Below are 16,141 nucleotides of genomic sequence, written 5' to 3'. Positions count from 1 at the left end.
ACAGGCATATATACACCTAAGTTTATCGCAGCACTATTCTGAATAGCAAAAAGATGGAAACAACATAAGTGATCATCAATGGATGAATGCATGGGTAAAATGTGGTACATACCTACAATGGAATACTACTTAGCGATAAAGTAAAATGAGTTCTTGAAACATCTTACAACATGGATGAACCTGGGGGACATTAGGTTGAACGAAATAAGTCAATCACAAAAGAAGAAATATTGTATGTTCTCACTTTTATGAAATAACATGAATAGGTAAATGCGCAGAAACCAATATTCATTAGCGGTTACCAGAGATGGGTGGTAGGGAAGAGGAGTAGTCACTCTCTAGATAGTAGAAATTTGTTATTTTTGGTAACGGAGACAGTAACACCAAATGAGGGTGAAGTGAGCACAGTTTGACCAAGGTAAAAGGTGTCATCAAGATGTATACAAGCTGGTATTGCTATGGCATACATAATTTTACAACAATAACTGTATTGGTCATCTAGTGCCGCTGTAACGGAAATATCACAAGTGGATGGCTTTAACAAAGAGAAATTTATTCTCTCAGAGTCCAGGAGGCTAGAAGTCCAAATCCCAGGTGCTGGCTCTGTCGGCTCTGGAGGAAGGTCCCTTTCATCAATCTTCCCCTGTATAGGAGCTTCTCGATGCAGGAACCTTGGGTCCAAAGGACCCGCTCTGCTCCCAGTGCTGCTTTCTTGGTGGTATGAAGTCCCCATGTCTCTTTGCTCGCTTCTTTCTTTTATATCTCAAAAGAGATTGGCTTAAGACACTATCTAATCTTCTAAAAAAAAATAAATAAATAAAAATTTTTTTTTTTTTTTTTTATCAATACAACTGCCACTAATCCATCTCATTACATCATAGTGATAGGATTTACAACACATAGGGAAATCACATCAGATGACAAAATGGTAGTCAATCATACAATACTGGGAATCATGACCTAGCCAAGTTGACAGATATTTTGAGGGGACACAATTTAATCCATGACAACAGCAAAGAATATATGTGCAGGTATATATGTATGTATATAGGCATATACATGTATGTTGATGTTGCTGTTAGGTGCTATCAGGTCAGTTCTGACTCATAGAGCCTTTGAGCCCGTTGCTGCAACTACTGTGTCAATCCATCTTGCTGAGGGTCTTCCTCTTTTTCGCTGACTCTCTACTTTATCAAGCATGATGTCCTTCTTCAAGAACTGGTCCACCCGGTAACATGTGCCAAGTACGTAAGACTAAGTCTTGCCACCTCGCTCCTAAGGAGCATTCTGGCTGTACTTCTTCCGGGACGGATTTGTTCATTCTTCTTGCAGTTCATGGTACGTTCAGTATTCTTCACCAACATCATAATTCAAAGGCATCGATTCTTCTTAAAAGCAAAAAAAAATTTTATCGATTCTCCTTAGGTCTCCCTTATTCATCATCCGGCTTTCCCATGCGTGTGAGGTGACTGAAAATACCATGGCTTGGGTCAGACACACCTTAGTCCTCAAAGTGACATCTTTGCTTTTTAGCACTTTAACCAGGTCTTTTGCGGCAGATTTGCAGGAAGCAATCCATCATTTGATTTCTTGACTGCTGCTTCCATGGGCACTGACTGTGGATCCAAGTAAAGTGAAATCCTTGACAACTTCAATTATTTTATCCATTTGTCATGATGTTGCTTATTGGTCCAGTTGTGAGGATTAACCACTTGTATATTCATCTTCAAATTCTGCCATGGAGAATAAAAGACAAGGAAAAACTTCCCAGGATAGAGCCATGGACCATGGAGACAAATTGACATGAGGCTTCCTTTCATCAAGCAGAATCAAGAAATAATCAAGAAGCTTCTCTCACTCCCTGGGTTGGGCCCTTTACCATGCCTGTAATTGCTTCGAACCTTTGACTACTGTGCCTCTTCTTTTTTGCCCTGTTCTAAATGAGAAGTTTTTTTTCCTTTTTTTTATTATACTTGAGACGAAGGTTTACAGAGCTAACTAGCTTCTATTGAACAGTTAGTACACATATTGTTTTACGAAATTGGTTAACAGCCCCATGACATGTCCACATTCTCTTTCTCAACCTGGGGTTCCCTATTGCCAGCTTTCCTGTCTCCTCCTGCCTTCTAGTCCTTGCTCCTGTGCTGTTGTGCCCATTTAGCCTCGTTTTGTCTTATGGGACTGTCTAATCTTTGGCTAAACAGGGTCACTTCATTACTGAGCTAAAAGGGTGTCCGGGGATCATACTCCTGGGGTTTTTCTGTCATGCCAGTAAGTCTAGTCTTTCTTTGTGAGTTAGAATTTTGTTTTACATTTTTCTCCAGCTCTGTCCAGGACCCCCTATTGAGATCTTTGTCAGAGCAGTCAGTGGTGGTAGCCGGGCACCATCTAGTTGTACTGGACTCAGTCTGGTGGAGGCCACGGTAGATGTGGTCCATTAGTCCTTTAGACTAATCTTTCCCTTGTATCTTTAGTTTTCTTCATTCTTCCTTGCTCTCGAAGGGGTGAGACCAATGGAGTATCTTGGATGGTAAATGAGAGTTTTTAATGCTGTTATGCTGTCTCTGCTTCACCATGAAAAATTGAAAGGGGCTGAGGAGGAGGCAGGCAAGTGTTCTTTTTTAGTTCATAATTCACCGAACTATAAGCAGCCTCATTGAGATGTGATGGAGAACCCTGCACATCATGCAGAGATCTTGCACATGGAGCCAGCTGCAACAACTAGCTGTCCCCTTTTGGGAGAGAGTGAGCGAGTTCTATGTGTGAGATGAAAAGTGAAACAGTTATTTTGGTGACCACAAGGAGGAACTCTGGCAGAGTCTGGCTTGTATTCACCACATCTATCTCCTCTTCTTCCTGCATACACAGCTAAATGACATTTCCCAACCTCCCCTGCAGCTTTGTGTGGCAATGTGACTAACTCTGGCTAATGGAATGTGGCAGAAGCACATCTGCCACTTCCAGTTCTGATCCATAAAAAACTCCTAGGAAGTCTTCCACTCTCTCTTCCTCACTATATGCTGGCTGGATGACAGTGGCCAGGGCAACCTGGTGTAGCCTCTGTTGACCTGAGTTCCTTCACAAATGACCACATAAGGCAGAGTAGCCCCTGTATCCAAGCCTGATGGCTTCAAGGTAACTGAACCTATTGTCAAGATGACTTTTGGAGAACATGACCAGATCAGATGGATACCTGCAGCAGATTGGTAGTACAATGGATCACTTTTACATGGCCTTTCTCACCATGGTCTTGCGACTCCTACAAAATGACTGGATAGGATTATGCAAATAAGGTGCTTGTGGCCCACCGAGGGGATTAGATAGCTTGCTAATAATGCAGATAAGGTGCATGGCACCCTTATGGGGGTGGGACCATGCAAATAAAGTATATGGAACCCTAACAAGAGGATTGGTCAGTTTTGGCATTCCACTCTGCTTAAAATTAGCCATTCCAGAGGCAAAAGGGGGGAACATCACCACCACCAAGAAGAAAGAAGAGCCAAGAGTGGAGCACTTCCTTTGGACCCAGGGTCCCTGTGCTCAGAACCTCCTAGACCTAAGATACAGAGAGGGAGAGCTGTAACACCGGAGACAGCAGGAGACAATGAGAAGCAATGGCAGAGAAATAGTGGCAGCAGAGCCAGGAAACTGGCTTGAAACAGCACAGTGGGCCTCCTGACCCACAGAGCAAGGCGGGCTTCCCGGCCCACAGAGCAAGAGAGCTGAGCGCCCTCGGGCAGGGGGCTTGCTGACAGAGTGGGGTATCTCCAGGCACCTGTCAGCAGAGCTAGGGTTGCTGACCCCTGGAGCTAGAGAGCTGAGTGCCTTCAGGCTGAGGCTTACTGGCAGAATGGGGTGGCTCTGGGCACTAACCAGTAAAGATATTTGCATCATTGCCCAAGCAGGCTGGGCTGGCACAAGAGAGCTGAGGGGCTGAGAGCCAACAAGCCAAGGGCCAGGGAGAGGCCTGCCTGTGGGCATAGCCAAGAAGCTGTCCTGACCAAAGAACTGTATCCTGAGTCATTCCTCATCCTGAATTATAATCTGTTACTTCCCTAATAAACCCCAGAGCTATGAGTATGGTCCGTGAGTTCTGTGTAGCCATTGCAACAAATTATTAAATGCAGCAGAGAAGTAGAGAGTGCCATGGGAGGGACAGCTGGTGTCAGAATTGATGAAAAGGTTAGAAGGTGGAGGTATTTCTGACCTCTACCTCATAGCAATCAGCTTTGGGCTGATGGTTATTCTCTGTCCCCCCTGTGAAGTTAGAGGAATTCAGATGCCCCCGCCACACCATTTTCACAGTAACCTCTAGTAAATTGAAAGAGAACTTGAACTTTACCTAAGAGAAAAGTAAACTTTTAAGATTTTAAGCTGCTGATATTTCAGAATATTTATTACGGCACTAGCATCACCTTAAACATAAGAATTAGCATGTTCTAAAGGGTGACAACTATGGACATTCTTTTTAATGTGACTGAATAAGTAAATTTGGTGCAAATATGATGCACTATGTAGCTATCACAAAGTATGATGTAAAGAAATATTTGTTGACTTGAAAACTTATCATGCTATACTAATAAACAGAAAAAAATAGGTTGGAAAACAAGACGTAACAATCTCATTTCTGTAAAACTGTATGTGTATATGTATACAGATTCTGAGAGCCAACTAGAAGGATGTTCACTAAAATATGAACAGTGAGGATAGTGAAACTTCACTGATTATTTCTTCTTCCACCTTATATTTTTCAAGCTTATTTGATTTTTTTACAACACCCATGCTTTGTTTTTTATATAAAAACAATAATGCTATTCTTTTAACACTAATTGGATTATTTTTCCTCCAGGTGACCCTGCAATGCCCTTCTGTTTCCCCTTAAGATATTCTCCCTATTCTCTTCAATACCAAATTTCCTAAAAACATTACATCAAGCAAGTCAGAAAACCTATGGGTGAGAAGTCCCCCTCCCAAGATAATAATTTTACCTAAGCTTACAGCTCATTTGAATTACTAGTAAAATGTTGCCTTTTCACAGTTATATCATGAAAGTGAAGAGGACTTGAAGCACTTACTGATGAAGATCAAAGACCACAGCCTTCAGTATGGGTCACACCTCAACATAAAGAAAACAAAAGTCCTCACAACTGGACCAATAAGCAACGTCATGATAAATAGAGAAAAGACTGAAGTTGTCAAGGATTTCACTTTACTTGGATCCACAAACAACACTCATGGAAGCAGCAGTCAAGAAATCAAAAGACACATTGCACTGGGCAAATCTGCAACAAAGGACCTCTTTAAAGTGTTGAAAAGCAAAGATGTCACCTTAAAGACTAAGGTGCGCCTGACCCAAGCCATGGTATTTTCAGTCGCATCATATGCACGTGAAAGCTGGACAATGAATAAGGAAGACTGAAGAGGAACTGATGTCTTTGAATTGTGGTATTGGTGAAGAATATTGAATATACCAGGGACTGCTAAAAAGAACAAACAAATCTGTCTTGGAAAAATTACAACCAGAATGCTCTTAGAAGCAAGGATGGTGAGACTAATTTTATATACTTTGGACATGTTGTCAGGAGGGATCAGTCTCTGGAGAAGGACATCGTGCTTGGTAAAGTATAGGGTCTGCAGAAAAGAGGAAGACTGTCAAGGAGATGGATTGACACAGTGGTTACATCAATGCGCTCAAGCATAACAATTGTAAGCACGGCACAAGACCAGGCAGTGTTTCATTCTGTGATATATAGGGTCAATATGAGTCGGAATCAACTCAATGGCAACGACAACAATATCATCTCATGAGAAGTTACTTGAATCTCCTAGTCTCTGCCCTCTATAACTACAGAACATTGGGCAAGTCTTATACTATAACAGAGGTGGTGTTGGCCAATTCAGTGAAGGGCCTATATCACAGAGCCCCTGGCATGACTTGAACAAGGAACCAGTGAGAAAGAGGAAGGAGATGCAGGAAGAGAGCCAAGGCCAAGTTTTTAAATGTTTCTCACATAGCCATGACTACTGGTGTATCTATCCCTAAGATAATTACCTTCTTCCTAGCCAGAGTGAAAGAATGACCCTGTAACTACACAGGCCTTTCTGTTACCAGGATCATGGAAAAGGTAACTGTAGTTAAAGTTCTCACCATTGGGTTTAGGTTCTAGGACATATGCTAAATGACTGCCACACAAATAATAGAGTTTTGAGCAAAGGTGTTTCATTGGTAAGAATCAGCATAAATCTGAACCCCAAAATGTAAAAAAAAGGAGTAATCAAATTCCCACTTTCCCACTTCTCCATCATTTCTGACACCAGTTGCCCATGTGGCACTTTCTCTCTCTCTGATCCTAGCCACTCAGAGTTAGAATAGATCTCACAAGTTAAAAGCACACCATCCTTCAGACTGCCAAATAGGCAGATGCCAGCCCCAAGTTTGGTGAGTCCACATGACGCTCGAACCTTCTGACTTGCTGGCCAAAGATTTTGGTTTTCCCACTTGTTTTAGTTATATAGTGCTGCTATAACAGAAATACCACAAGTGGATGGTTTTAACTAAGAGAAATTTATTTTCTCACAGTCTAGTAGGCCAGAAGTCCAAATTCAGGGCATCAGCTCCAGAGGAAGGCTTTCCCTCTCTGTAGGCTCTGGAGAAGGTCCTTTTCATCAATCTTCCCCTGGACTAGAAGCTTCTCCGTGCAGGAACTCTGGGTCCAAAGGACTTCCTGGCACTACTTTCTTGGTAGTATGAATTCCCCCTCTCCCTCCCCCCGCCCCGTAATCTGCTTGCTTCCCTTTCCTTTTATTTGTTGTAAGATAAAAGGTGGTGCAAGCCATACTCCAGGGAAACTCCCTTTACATTGGATCAGGGATGTGACCTTAGTAAGGGTGTTACAATTCCACTCTAATCCTCTTTAACGAAAATTACAGTCACAAAATGGACGATAACCACACAACACTGGGCATCACGGCCTAACCAAGTTGACACATATTTTAGGGCGGATACGATTCAATCCATGACACCACTACCCTTTGACGATGCCAGTCACAAACTCGAAGGTCTTCCCTGGGTTCCCTCAATTTTACCTGCTGGCTCCCACTATTCCTTTGTGTTTAATAATTTGCTGGGGGGTGGGGGTTGGGGATTATGGCTTAAAGGGACTTCCAAGTCAATTGGCAAAATAATTCTATTATGAAAACATTCTGCATCCCACTTTGAAGTGTGGAGTCTGGGGTCTTAAATGCTAACATGCGGCCATCTAAGATGCATCAATCAGTCTCAACCCACCTGGATCAAAGGAGAATGAAGAACACCAAGGTCACATGATAACTATGAGCCCAAGAGACAGAAAGGGCCACATGAACCAAAGACCTACATCATCCTGAGACCAGAACAATTAGATGGTGCCCGGCCACAACCGATGACTGCCCTGACAGGGAGCACAACAGAGAACCCATGAGGGAGCAGGAGAACAGTGGGATGCAGACCCCAAAGTCTCATAAAAAGTCCAGACTTAATGGTCTGACTGAGACTAGAAGAATCCCGGCGGTCATGGTTCCCAAACCTTCTGTTGGCCCAGGACAGGAACCATTCCCGAAGACAACTCATCAGACATGGAAGGGACTGGACAATGGGTTGGAGAGAGATGCTGATGAAGAGTGAACTACTTGTATCAGGTGGACACTTGAGACTGTGTTGGTGTCTCCTGTATGGAGGGGAGATGGGAGGGTAGAGAGGGTTAGAAACTGGCAAAATTGTCATGAAAGGAGAGACTGGAAGGAGGGAGCGGGCTGACTCATTAGGGGGAAAGTAAGTGGGAGTATGGAGTAAGGTGTATATAAGCTTATACGTGACAGACTGACTTGACTTGTAAACTTTCACTTAAAGCACAATAAATATTATTTAAAAAAAAATAATAATTGGCTGGAATGACTCACACAACTCATAAAAAGTATTACACTTATGATTACAGATATAGCAATCGGATACAAACTAGGATCATCACAAGGGAGAGATGCATGGGTGAGGCCTGGGAGGGTTCCCAACTCAAAGCTTCTACGTCCCAAAGAGGAGGTGTTACCCTTCCTTTGCCAACCAGGAAGCTCTCTGAGCCTCCATGTTCAGGGCTTTTATCAGCCCGTCATGATTGATCCCTATTGCGTATGTATCATAGGCTAAATCATGCCTCCTAAGGTTACTTGGAGGAGATCTGTGGCACAGTGGTTAACATGCTACTCTGCTAACCAAAAGGTCAGCAGTTCGAATCCATCAGCTGCTCTGTGGAAGAAAGAAGTGGCAGTCTGCTTTCTTAATGATACACAATCTTGGAAAACCTATGGGACAGTTCTACTCTGTCCTATAGGGTCGCTATGAGTCGTAATCGACTCGATGGCAATGGGTTTGGTTTGGGTTAAGGTTAGTTGACACTGGCCTACTAGGTGAGTCTTTTCTGATCTAGCCAAACTTCATTGTTAACACAAATCCTCAGGTGTGGTCTGGAGGTTTCAGATAAAGGCACCTCAATTACTACCAGGGTTACTTCAACAGCAGCCAAGGACAAAGGTAAAAATTGTTTTCCATTACCACATGGATGTGGACCAGGTGAACTAGAGGCTTAGGAAAATTAATCTAACCATATTGCCCACAGTGATGAGGAAGAGGGTTTGAAAGGCTAGAGGTCGAAAATCTATTTTAAAAGGCAAAAGCAGAATCCTAATATAATAATGAAGATGGAAACAGGAAGGAAGGATCTTGTCCTTCAATATCCTAGGGAACTCACTCAGCCCCTAAACCCCAACAGATCAACAGAGTCTATGCACTAAGTACGGGAAAACTGAAACCACTCTAGGTACATCATACAGGGGAAATTTAATACAGGGAATTGTTTACAAAGGTATGGAAAGAACTGGAAGAGAACAAAGGAGAAGGAGAGGCAGGAGCAAAAGGGAAGGGATGATAGCTAGATATCTCAAGACATTTATGCTTCTGGGATGGATCCTTGAGCCAATTCTTCTGTTATGTCATTAAAGAAATTGTGTCATTTGGTTCTGGAGCTATTTCATCCAGGACTGGAACCTCGAAAAGGGGCTACCTAAAACATTCCATCCCTGAGATTGCTACAGCAACTGCTTGCAACTGCCACACTCTGAAAACCAGAATCAGGAAGCTTTGCTCTTCTTCCTACCTCCTGGTCTTCCACTAGAACCTTCTATTGGCAGAATGTAACAGGAAGTGGGTTGGCAAGGGGGACAGAAATTTTTAGTTTTCAGAATCCCAGCCCAGTAGCAAAAGCAACGCATAGAAGGGTAGGTGAGGGGCCAACAGACACATAAATAACAGGTCCCGAGCTCCACTCTTACTCACTGTTTCCCAACATGTGTTAAATGCCCATTCCAGAGGGCACATGCAGGGCAGTGCTGAGGTGCAGGTGAAATTATAGCCCTTGGTCTTAAAGAAAGTCTTTCCATTTTAGAGAAAATTTAGAATTTAAGAAATAGCCAAATGCCCCCCTGATTCTTTGGTAATCATATCATTGAAATTAATATGAAATGGCCAAAGTGGAGCCAGGTAAAGCAAGCCCAACACTCCTTCCAGAAGGCTCTGTCCACTGCACTAATGAAAACATCTTTCTCTTCTTGACAGGGCTGCTGCTAACACATACAGTACTGTTGTGCAAATGTTTTCAAAGGTGCCTCCTCTGAGCTGATGAACTATGAAAGATGCCCCCTTCTGAGAGGATAAATCTGGAAAAGGTGTCCCCTCTGAGTTGATAAACTAGAAGGAGGCTGCCTTCCTCTGGGCTGACCCAGCGCCAGAGCCCTAGCCAGTGTTAGCCACTCACCCCTTGGCCAGGAGCCTTAGTGCGGGATGCCACTTGTACAACTGTAGGCTGCAGCCCACCTATTTTAACCTGTGACTTTCTAAGCCTATTTGCATATATTATCTCATGTATTCCTCACAACAGTCCTGTGAAATAACCATTATTATTGTACATGATGAGAAATTCAATGATTTGCTCCCAGCCATATACCCAGTAAGGATCAGAGGAGCTGGAAGAGATCTGCAAACTAATAATAGCTGCTCAGTGATAATACTGAGTGCCTACTGTGAGGCAGGTACTGTACTTGGGTCTCCACACATGTAATCACAGTCAGTTCTCATAGTAGGGTGAGGTCCTGTTATTATCTTCATCCGCCCAGTTCTCGCAGCTCAGAGATCACCTGCACTGGGATAGGCACATGAGGCACCCGGGTCGGGGAGAGCCTGGCCTGCATGTGGTGCACACACATGTGAACTAGAGAACACTCAGCCCTTGGGCCACCATGAATGGTACCCTTTCATTTATTTATATTTTGTATTAGCTACTGCCTCACTCAGAGGAGGCTCAAACACAGTCAGAGCTGACAGAACAATGAGACTGACTAGGACCATAGAAGCTGGGATTTCCTGTGGATTTTTCTGCTGGTAAAACAAAAAGCCCTTAGACTCTGGCTCCTCCAGGCTCCAGAGAACAACACTGGCATTATCTTTGCACTGAAGGCCCTTTGACTCCTACGCTCACTACAGACAATGCTGAAAGAACACCCTAAAGGATTAGCCAAGGGGTTTGCCAAGTCCCCAAATTTACAGAATTCTCACTTGGTGGAAGTAGCTTACAAGGGACAGCTCCTAGAAACATAAAGAAGCCAGGGAGGGAAAGCATGGAGCCGAACCTCTCCTCTGTCCCTTTTGTTGGGTACATTTTCATAATGATTTTATTAAGTAAATTTTAGCTGTGACTATTCCCTCCCTGGAGCCAAAACAACTTGAGATGCCAAGGGAAAAGGAAAACTAACCATCTGTGTTCAGAGAGAAAGGCAAAGGCAGGAGTCCTGCTGAGCTGAACTTACTTTGTGATTAGAATGCCCTCTTTGGGTGTGAAATTACACCAGCAAGAGTGGTGAATTTTTTGAGCTAGGCGAGGCAAATTACCAAAGGGATTCCAAGAAAACAGAGCGAAACAGTGTCCTAATGAAGAATTTCAGAGCTTTTTCATATAGATGAAGACTCTTATAAAGACAAAATCAAAACTCAATTACACATTGAAAAAGCAAAGATTTATTGGCACTTCAACTAGAATTCCCTTAGCAAAGCTAACCCAGATATTCTGCATTATGCCATCTCTGCTTTCCAGAAAACATTTGATACCAAACATCCAAGTTAAGCCTTCTTATCACAAACGGGACCAAAGATACTCAAAGCCCAAGACAGCATCACGTGGCCCAAGGAATTGCTCACCTTGATTATCATTGGTGGCTGGCGCATAAGGGCACCTTGGCAGGTCCAACCCTTTCCCCGTCAGGCCTGTCAAAAGGGCAATAGTTGTCCGGTTCTCCCTCCAAGACCAGCAGCATCTCTGGAGCCTGGGCAGAGTACAGGGTGGGGTATCATTTACCCTCAAGCTGCAAAATGTGGCATCAAAGGATTAATCCAAGAGACAGCATCCAGGGAAGCAGCACAGCATCTGGGAGCTGAGTACGGGAGGCAGCCTCACTCAGAGCTTCCTGCCAAGGCCGTTTTGTAGAGGAGTGAGCTTTGTAGAGGAATCAGCCTGCACTCCTGCAATGGGAATGGTGCTTAGCTGGGGGTGAGCAACGCACTCTCTGTGACGTCTTGTTCTCATCTTTCCTGCAACACCTCTGTGTCTCTCTGCCCACCCTTACACACAGAGGGTCTTTGTGGTTCACTGATGACAGGCAGCACGTCAGAGGCCTATTTCCAGAAACAATAGAGAAAAATAAAATGAAGGGAACGGACGCTTTAAAAAATGAAACCATCACTTAAAGCACAATGAAAATTAATTAAAAAAAAATAAAAATGAAACCAGTTGCTGTCCAATGGACTCTGACTCACGGAGGACCCAAGTGATGCCAAGAACCTGAAATGGAAGAGGAGGAAGACAGGAAAGTAAAGGCTGATGAGAAGAAAAATAACAAAAACAACATTAAATATAAGTCCATGATCTCTCATCTGCAGTTCCAAAATCCAAATCTCTGAGAACCACAGGGATCCTATAACTCCTTTGGCAAGCAATCTGACCTGACTTACCTTGTATAGTGGCACACCCTCACCTACACTGATATGAAGCTATTTATAGTCTTTCTGTATCCCACTTAGTGGGAACAAGCATCTGTTTTGATGCAGAAACACTAATGTGATTCAGATAAAGGATTGTGGACCCGTATGAGGATGTGAGAAGCTCTAACTGGACAAGCTATTAGGGAAGCTAAGATTATAAGCAGGACTGATGTTAGGGATGGAGTCCACCTTGAGGCTCCTTAAAAGAAAGGCCTAGAGAATTACTTCTGAAAAATCAGCCTATGGAGCACAGTCCTACTCGGACACAGATGGAGTCACCGTGCGTCATGTCAAAGAGTAAAAATGCATAATCTGTTAAAATAAAAGTAAAGAGATTTATTGAAGGCTGGAAACAGTTTGAATCGGGGACACATCAGATCTCACAAAATGAAACAAAACACTCTGAGGAACTGAAGATGAATAGGTGTATTTATATAATGCAATCAGGGACTTACAATGCAATTTTTCCGATTGCTTTTCAAGCATTTAGGGAAGTGGGAGGTGGGATAATTCAAAGCAGGGATCTTAAGGTGATTGGCTTAACGAGGATACTCGAGCTTTTTAGATTGGTTATTACTGAAAATTACAGAGGTACATGAAACTATAGGGGGGTTTACAGGGTGATGGCAAGATAATCACAGGACATTCTTCTGAAGACGTTCTGTTAAAATAGCTTTCTCAAGCAAACCATTTCCTGGAGGTAGCTTGTGTAGGTGATTTCTGATAAGCCATTTGCATAAAGACCCCCTGGGAAAGTTCTATGATATCCCTTCTTAGCTCAATCACAGAGAAAAACATTTCCTTAACTGCATGATTAAGTCTGTTCAAAGGTTAATGGCTGCTGGGGAAGCAAGCACAATCTTAAAATGGAGTCGGGGCTCAAACCCAGGTTAGTCTCTTTGACAGAGCCAAACGCCTCAATTTTGGAGCTCTCACACAGTCAGAATCCACTCAACAGCAACGAGTATTGGATGTTAGAGACATTACTGGCAAGTTTATAAAAAAAGCAATTCTTTACACATAAATATTACGGATTGTAAAGAATTTTGATACAAATGGTCAAAGAAGACCTTCATCACAACTCTATGAATTGAGGGCCTGATATCATTATCCCCATTTCCACAAGTGAGGATGTTAAGGTACAGAGAGATTCAATGGCTTTCCCACAATCCTGACGCCCAGTCCAGTGCTCCTTCCACCACACCTCTCAACCAATTATGGTTAACCAGCAATTACTCACAATAATATCAAGCAAGTTGAAGAATTTTTGTTACAATTTAAATTTGCTTTTGAAACATATCTCTGCTAATATTAAAAGATGCATTGGTCTGATTTTCAGAAATTCAAAATACTTCATGATAAGTAATGAACTTCATGGAGCTAGAATGCGGGAGGAGTTGGGAACAGTAGTGGCGTCAAGGGTTGGCTTTGAGGGTGCTGCAGCCCCTGTATGTTTCATCAGTCCCTAAAAATTAAATAAAACAAGGACTGCCTCAAGAATTTCAGACCAGATTAACACACAGACATTCAAAAGACTTGGTTTCTCTCCACTAACTTCCTGGTTACCTCAAACTTTCTCTGGATCTATATTGATTAATAAGTATCCATTTTACTGGGAAAAGCCGTCAGCTAATTTGGATCCAAAAACCAAAAACCAAACCTATTGCCATCGAGTCGATTCCAACTCATAGCAACCCTACAGAACAGAGGACAACTGTCCCATAGGGTTTCCAAGGAGCAGCTGGTAGATTTGAACTGCTGACCTTTTGGTCAACAGCCAAGCTCTTAACCACTACACCACCAAAAACAAAAAAACCAAACCTGTTGCCGTCGAGTCAATTCCAACTCACAGCGACCCTATAAGCAGAGTAGAGCTGCCCCATAGGAGCTGTAGCTCTTAACTACTACACCACCAGAGTTTCCACTACCAGGGCTCCCTAATTTGGATAGAATATGGTATAAAAAATCTTTTGTTGATTAAAAAGCAGAATAAATTTTAAGAGTCATGTCAGTGTAAATTCATACCAAGATTAGCCTAAGGTAAAGTAACCCCCTTGGGACATCTCATTTAATTTCCACTGAGCTCTAGTCTGCTTCAGGGAAAAGGGAACAATAAGGGTAATATCAATACCTTTTGTTATATGTCATCTTATGCTTTTCAAAAAATATTCATACACAATAAATATTTGAATGAATGTACTTAATCCCAAAACATAAATCAAGAAAATACAACAGTTGGATTAAAAATGATTGAATTATTCTATTATGAAAACATTCTGCATCCCACTTTGAAACGTGGCGTCTGGGGTCTTAAATGCTAACGAGTGGTCATCTAAGATGCATCAATTGGTCTCAACCCAGCTGGATCCAAGGAGAATGAAGAACACCAAGGTCACACGATAACTAAGAGCCCAAGAGACAGAAAGGGCCACATGAACCAGAGACCTACATCATCCTGAGACCAGAACAACTAGTTGGTGCCCGGCCACAACCGATGACTGCCCTGACAGGGAGCACAACAGAGAACCCCTGAGGGAGCAAGAGATCAGTGGGATGCAGACCCCAAATTCTCATAAAAAGACTAGACTTAATGGTCTGACTGAGACTAGAGGAATCCCGGCGGTCATGGTCCCCAAACCTTCTGTTGGCACAGGACAGGAACCATTCCCAAAGACAACTCATCAGACATGAAAGGGACTGGACAGTGGGTAGGAGAGAGATGCTGATGAAGAGTGAGCTATTTGTATCAGGTGGACACTTGAGACTATGTTGGCATCTCCTGTCTGGAGGGGGGATGGGAGGATAGAGAGAGTTGGAAGCTGGCAAAATTGTCACGAAAGGAGAGACTGGAAGAGCTGACACATTAGGGGGAGAGCAAGTGGGAGTACGGATTAAGGTGTATATAAACTTATATGTGACAGTTTGACTTGATTTGTAAATGTTCACTTGAAGCTCAATAAAAGTTAATAAAAAAATGATTGAATTTGTTCATTTTTCCATTCAAACAACTATTTAAGTCAAGTAAAGAAAGCTACAAGGAGCCCTGGTAGTGTAAAAGTTAAGCGCTCGGCTGCTAACAGAAAAGTTTCTGGTTCAAACCCACCCAGCAACTCCACAGGAGAAAGACCTATTAAAACCCGCTGGGGCAGTTCTACTCTGTAACACATGGGTTGCTATGAATTGAAATCAACTCAACAGCATCTAACAACAGGAAAGAAAGCTACACAAAATCTTCATAATTGAGAGGGACTTCAGAGCCCATTCTACAAGCCCCACGCTGATGAGCTGGCTGGGTAGAGCATGAGATCTTCAGGGTGTATCAGTGTGGGGCACTACCCTTCATGGAGCCCCAACAAGTGCAGGCTCCACACAGCCTGGGAAATGTGTGTCCTGTACTACAGAGCGGCCAAAGGAAGTGGTGTCAATGAAATTTCCCAAATGCAATACCACAGCCAGGAAGTATCTCAAAGAGCGTACCTTACAGATGGAGAGATAGCGTATGTTCTTCCTAGGTGAAGGGCAGCACATTTTACGTGCATTTCTAAGTGTGGAAATCAAGGCTTGAGTAAATTATCTTCAAAATTATCATGCCCAGGAGTAAATACCGCAGTAGATAAATTATAAATTAAAGGATTCCTTCTCTGTTCCTCCACCTAGCCATCCACCCATCCTGTAAAATATGCATTGGGCATCTACTACATGCTAAACCAAAAAAAAAAACCAAACCCAGTGCCGTCGAGTCAATTCTGACTCATAGCAACCCTATAGGACAGAGTAGGACTGCCCCATAGAGTTTCCAAGGAGCACCTGGTGGATTCGAACTGCTGACCCTTTGGTTAGCAGCTGTAGCACTTAACCGCTACACCACTACATGCTAGACACTTCTTAGTAATTTTGGTGTACCGTAGTGTGCCCAATTACTCTGATGAAACAACGTTCAGACACTTCATGAGAATTCTTTTTCTCACTGTACTATAGACTTCTCAAGGGTATGGACAACATTCCATGTATTTCTTTACTTTG

At 42.9% G+C, this 16,141-nt stretch overlaps 1 protein-coding gene across 14 annotated transcripts in view; it reads right to left on the bottom strand.

The window, feature by feature from the left end:
* The window catches only part of DISC1 (DISC1 scaffold protein), a 419,870-nt gene that overhangs the window by 392,850 nt on the left and 10,879 nt on the right, over positions 1-16,141 (bottom strand). For 2 of the 14 annotated variants that reach the window (XM_064276663.1, XM_064276662.1), the window contains exon 2: positions 11,279-11,752. The exons of the other annotated variants lie outside the window; for them this stretch is intronic. The gene's annotated coding sequence lies outside the window, so the exon portion shown is untranslated. The remainder of the gene's footprint in view (positions 1-11,278; positions 11,753-16,141) is intronic. 14 annotated transcript variants of the gene reach the window in all.

Source organism: Loxodonta africana, chromosome 25 (genome assembly GCF_030014295.1).
Source record: "Loxodonta africana isolate mLoxAfr1 chromosome 25, mLoxAfr1.hap2, whole genome shotgun sequence".
NCBI lineage: Eukaryota > Metazoa > Chordata > Mammalia > Proboscidea > Elephantidae > Loxodonta > Loxodonta africana.
Note: the sequence above shows the minus strand (reverse complement) of the source record. Positions and strands in the feature narration are given on the sequence as shown.